This window comes from Hipposideros armiger, unplaced genomic scaffold, assembly GCF_001890085.2.
Source record: "Hipposideros armiger isolate ML-2016 unplaced genomic scaffold, ASM189008v1 scaffold_2095, whole genome shotgun sequence".
Taxonomy (NCBI): Eukaryota; Metazoa; Chordata; class Mammalia; order Chiroptera; family Hipposideridae; genus Hipposideros; species Hipposideros armiger.
The window spans coordinates 25,187-31,360 of NW_017733443.1; the positions used below are offsets into that span (position 1 = coordinate 25,187).

The 6,174-nt window shown below is 36.1% G+C and overlaps 1 protein-coding gene across 1 annotated transcript in view; it reads right to left on the minus strand.

The window, feature by feature from the left end:
* Window positions 1–6,174, minus strand: part of LOC109378526 (protein broad-minded-like) — a 37,794-nt gene that overhangs the window by 9,061 nt on the left and 22,559 nt on the right. The gene's annotated exons all lie outside the window — the stretch shown is intronic.

The window sequence follows — 6,174 nt, forward strand, 5'->3', positions numbered from 1 at the left end:
ATCTGAACTGGGGCCCTGCTGCTCAGAGCTGGCGTCCCAAGCCAACTCTTAACCAATGCGCCACTTGGCCGGCCCAGGCCCCTATCTTTTTCTGCTTGTAAGATAAATAACAAGAATCAAAATCTTATCAATTGAGGGCAGCTAAAGATGGAGGAACTTCTGATGTGTAGTTTGGGATGTGGCTACACTGTTGTCCTGGCTTATGCTGCTAAATGAGCTGCGAGACTTGTAATTCCTCAGCAGTAGTATGAAATCCTCAAAAACAGAATTCCTCACCACAAAGGGCATTGAAACTGCAGTGAAGATTGTAAGAGAGGCCAAAAAAAAAAATGGGCTGAACTCAAAATACTGAATAAGATTTGAGAAGTTAGGGCAAAAACATAAATTAGCATAGGTGAAAGCACACACTCTGAAAGACAGAGGAAAGGACATGCACACGGTAAAGGAAAAAAGCTACTCACGCAAAATCTTACTGGAAAACCAAAGCCTAGCCACAAGATGGAGTTCAGATTGTTCCCAGGAGGCAGGTCAAACGCAAAGTAAAAGTAACAGTATCTTCTTTTCCCGGAATTAAAAACCAGGAAAGGTAAGCCCCGGCCTTCAGGTGAACTCGTAAGGACAATGGCACTGTATTCATTTCCTAATGCTGCTACAGCAAATTACCATAAACTTAGTGACTTAAAACAACACAAATTTATTATCTCACAGTTCTGGAGGTCAGAAGTCTAAAATGTCAGGGTCGTGATCCTTCCGTAAGCTCTAGGGGAGAACCCATTTCCTTGCCTTTTCCAGCTTCTAGAGAGTACCTGAATTCCATGGATCGCCTTTCCCTCTTCGAAGCCAACAATCACATCACCCCCACCTCTACTTCAGCCCGCACAGCACTTGCTCTGACTCAGACCCTCCTGAGTCTCTCTCATACTCTTGTAATTACATTCGGCTCACTTGAATAATTCGGGATGCTCTGAACATCTGCAGGTCCTTAATTTAATCATATTAACAAAGTCCCTTGAACCATGTAAGGTAATAGGTTCACAGGTTCTGAGAATTAAGACGTGGATATCTTTGAGGGCACCATTATTTTGACTGCCATACATACCAAAAGATAGGTTTCAATAAGAGGTTGCCTTGACAGCAAAGAAACCGTAAATGTCTTAAACAGGTTCATGTCATGCAAGAGCAATACATGACTGCTATCCTAAATTCACCTTCTCCATATAGAGTGTAAACCCTGGGTTCCCTTGAAACATAATAAAACAGTGTGCATACCAGAAAGCAGCATAATGCCTGTGCTATATATACTACACTGAATACTGTCAGGGAAGAGGCAGACAGAAAAACTGAAAGAGGAAAGGATATGAATTTTGAAAGCTTAATTAGAGAAAATCTTCTAATTTCCCAGCCGTAGAAAATGACACAGAGAAGCTCAGAAACCATACACGACCACAGCTGAGAAACTTTCTATTCGAGTACGTCTCTAAACAGCATCCATTTCAGCACACCATTTAAGAGATGGCAATAACAATGAAAGCTAACATGTATGGGGCAGCAGCGACTGTTGTAAGGACTTGAAATACACTAACTAGGTTAATCTTCTCATCAACCCTATGAAGTAAGTGGTATTATCAATCCTATTTTACAAATGAGAAACACTATGGCACAGGGAAGTTAAGACATTTCTCCAAAGTCACATAACTGGTAAGTAGTGGAACCAAGATTTGAGCCCAAGCAGTCTTCAGGTAGTGCAGCACAGAACAAAGAGAACACACCCTGGAGGGAGAGAGACCAGGCTTCAATTTATGGTTCACTCCTAACTAGCAGTACGAGTTTGAGCAAATTACTTACCTATTATTGCAAACCTCACTTATTTATGTAAAGTGGGCTAGTAACACCAGTAGTAAATATAAAGCCAAGCAGAGGGACCAATATAGAAGTCTCTAACAGATAGCTAGTGTTATTATTTCTATCTTTTCAACATTATTTTGCGAAGACCTTTTCCAGGTTTGATGACAATACCAAATCCTTTCAGTGCTCTGCTCACAAGTGTAGTAAAAACCAGTCTCTCTTCTTTATTCTTTAATATTGTCAAACTTACACTAATAGTCTCCAAGTCCAGCAATATCCAAAGGTTTTCAATAATAGATCAAAAATCCATATATAATAAAGTTGCAATTTTTAAAATAGCAACAATGAAATAAAGCCAATTCTATTTACAAAATACAAGTGTTCTCATATCAAAGGAGCATCAAATTGTTTACTCAATGTTATTCATAGAACAACTTAGATTTTTTTTTTAAGCCCAAAGCAAGTATTTATCAATTTTGAAGGCATCTTTAACAACATCAGTATTTAATGGAATGAATGTCTCATATATTTTCAAAGACCCTTTTACTTGTTTTTTGTATTATTAGTTTCGGGTGTACAAAACAACAATAATGATTAGACATTTACACCCCTCACAAGGTGATAACCCCAACAAGTTACTACCCATCTGACACCATACATAACTATTACCATACTACTGACTATATCCCCTATGCTGTAATTTACATCCCAAGACTATATACACAGAGGGTGCAAAAAAAATGTATACACATTTTAAGAAAGGAAAAAACTGTATTAAAATCGTAATACTCAATATATACCGATTACAAAAGATGAATACAAGTCACGTTTGACTTCTGCAATTATAAGAAGTGCTCAAAGTGGTTACCATCAGTGTAATTTTAATACAGTTTTTTCCTTTCTTAAAATATGTATACATTTTTTGGCACCCTCTGTATTTTTTCATTATAGTTGACATTCAATATTATTTTATATTTGTTTCAGTGTACAGCACAGTGGTTAGGCATTTATATAATTTATGAAGTGATCCCATAAGTCTAGTACCCATCTGACACCATACACAGTTTTTGTAACAATACTGACTACATTCCCCATACTGTATTTCACATCCTCATGCCTATTTTGTGATTACCAATTTGTACTTCCTAATCCCTTCACCTTTCTCAACCATCCCACCATCTCCCATCCTTTCTAGCAACCATGAGATCCTTTCACTTTTGATCATTTAATTCAGCCACTCTTTGGTCTCTTTTCATTCACTAAGCAAAAGCCTACCCAAACATCTTCTAGAGCTTGGCCACACTGAAAGAGCTTTCAGGATAGCTCTGACATATACAGGCTTCTTTCCAAAAGTCCAGGGATCCCACACATTGTTGGCAGGCATAGTTCATTTTTAACTCAATTAGTCCTTCTGAAACAAAGTCATACTCATAGGGTAGACGCTTAAAAATGCAAATATACCCTGTGAACATCCCAAAGGAAGCCATATAAACTTAAAGCTTGATTCCTTCTCAAGAATCAAAACAAAATAAAAAACAAGAATATCTTCTGAAAGTGTGACCCCATTTCTAACAAAGCTTTAAATTTCTTCGAAAATCGACAATTCTATGACTGGAAATAATTGAGCATTTGGGATTAGCACCTCTCAACTGCCAGCTACTCAATCAATGCTATGTGGATCTGAATGTTTATACTTCTTACAACAAATTAACAATGCTCGATTTTTTTCTCTTGTGGCTCAATTTCAGTGTATAAAGATGGTTCATCAATAAGTAAGAAAGCATTATCTTATTAGCCCCAGAATCCTAAAGATGGGTTTTGCTCTGCCTTTTAATTCCAGAAAGTCCTTAATCTAAAGCAGCAGTTCAGTAAGCCTACTGAATAAGCCACCTGATTGCATTAAACTAAACTAAAATATATATACTGCACTTTCAACACCATTTTTCCTTCAAAAGTGCAGTCTGAACTGTGACCAATATACACATTTTTTTCATGTCTCACCCAATCTCCTCAAATCCCTTTTTGATATATGGTTAGGATCTATGCTTTATAGATACATCCCTATAGTAGAGCTAATTAGGTGAAAATGTTTCACTAAAAATATCAAGTAGGATTCACACAAGGTCAGACAGACTCCAACTGGCCTGAAACTTTCTGTGTGGATCCATGGCACACACACGGGCTCTAGTCTAACTATTAGTTTCCTCTATCTTCTATTTGGCCTATCTGTCCCTTAGCTCTGTTGTAGCCAAATGACAAGGATTCCAATATCCTGGAAAGAGAAAATGTAAAACCTCAAATGTCTTGATATTTAAAAAAACAACAACACAAAAAAACCTTAATGTTTTAAAACTAACAATTCACAGCAGCCTTCATCTCTAAAAAATACATAAGGAAAATGTTCTAGCTCCACACCTCCTCTATAATGTAAATGNAAAAACTTAAAGTGATTTCCCTTTATTTACAAAACACAATCCAATTTACTTTTTGAATGTAATAATTTATTCCTCAAATACTTATTCAGCATCTATTATGTGTCAGACACCTATTATGTACCAGGCACTATGATTTTATAGCTAGAAACTATAACTAATAATTAAGATAATCGTTGTCCTTATTCCATAATCCAGCCTTAATCTACCCTTCCAATTTACTCCCCCCAAACTCTTCGTCCTAATCCTTCACATAAACTACTCAGTTTCCCAGATATGCCATATTCTTTGTTGTTTCAGAGCTTTGGTCCCTTCCCTTGTCTGAAATACTATCCTCTATAGCTTTCTGAATTCTTGGTTGTAAGGATTCCTCTTTGGAATTCCCATGACACATTATTTCTACCTTATAACTCTGTTACTTATGAGTATATCCTATTTCTTTACTATCTCAAGTTAGCTCCTAGAAAAAATAAAGCATATCTGATTAATCTTTGCACTTTTTCAGAGCCTAACACAACATACTGCACATAGCGTAAGTCTATTACTTTTTGTTGGATGAATATACATCCAGAAAATTGAAGCCCCTCAATTCTACCATATTTGCATGTTCTTCCAGGTTATAATGCATATTAGAAAAGCATAGCCTTAAATAGTTATCTGTTCATCTTAAACATAGTACAAAATACTCTTCAAAATGTTGTTTAAGCAATGAAATAATTTTTATTACACCAGAAATCAGAAAGAGTCTAATGCCTGCCTTAAATGTTACCTACATTTTTAAGTTCTCCTTTTCTGTTATCGTGATCCATGGATAGACATAAACTGCCATAGTAACTACTGTAATAACTTATTTAACTTGACCATGTAGATGTGTTCCAGTGAATGCANTTTTTATACCCCCGAAATTATAAGAAAACAAAAATAATGAAAGATGAGGCTAGATTAGGAACAAAACAGGGTGAAAATACATACAGAAGAGAACTGCTATAGAGGTGAAAAAAGAATACAGGGAAGATTCAAGTTTAAAGCAAAGGGATATAAAGAGCAAGAAGGAATCCTAGGATACACATTAGACTAACTGGCAAAGTACATATAGGATAACTGAACCAGGAGGCCCCAGCTTCCTCCTCTAAAATCCTGAGCATCAAGAAACAGGGACGTATATAACAATGCCCTGGTAGCATTCAATACCTATCCACCAAATGCTGCTCTCTCTTTCCACAATAATTGGATTATAGCCGGGCATATGAATAAACTACATTTCCCAGACTCCTATGCAGTTAGGTATAGCCATGTGAACAACATAAAGTCCTGTCCCCTTAAAACTTACAATACAGTGATTTAATGAAAGAATACAGAAATAAATCTCAATGATTTACAGGGTAAGAGTGAGGGTAATTAAAATCCATAGAAAATCTACTTCATTTTAAAGATGTTTCCTCTAGAGCTTTTAGAAACCACCAATATGGATTTTGCTGCAAGAAGTATCAGCAAACTGGCTACAGTAAGAGATAAGAATAAGAACTTAAAACAAACAAACAAACAAAACAAATTAGAGAGCCAGACCCTCAATATCAAGAGTTAAATAATATCAACAGTAGATACTGCAGTTTTCAAAATGCCAAGGAAAAACAGATATAGGCTAGCATATGGACACCATTGAGAAGATTCCTTCAGATGCCAAGAAGTCAAAATCAGAAAAAGAAGAAAAAGCTCTAAGAGTTAGTAAATAAAAACCATGTCAGTTAACAATGCAACTCTACATAGTGACTACTTTCACTTTATTTATTTTTATATATGATATATGATACATCCTACAAATGACTTCTTTTATGTAAAAACCTACACTTAAAAAATAAATATCAGGGCCGGCCCAGTGGCATGTTGGTTAAGAGCT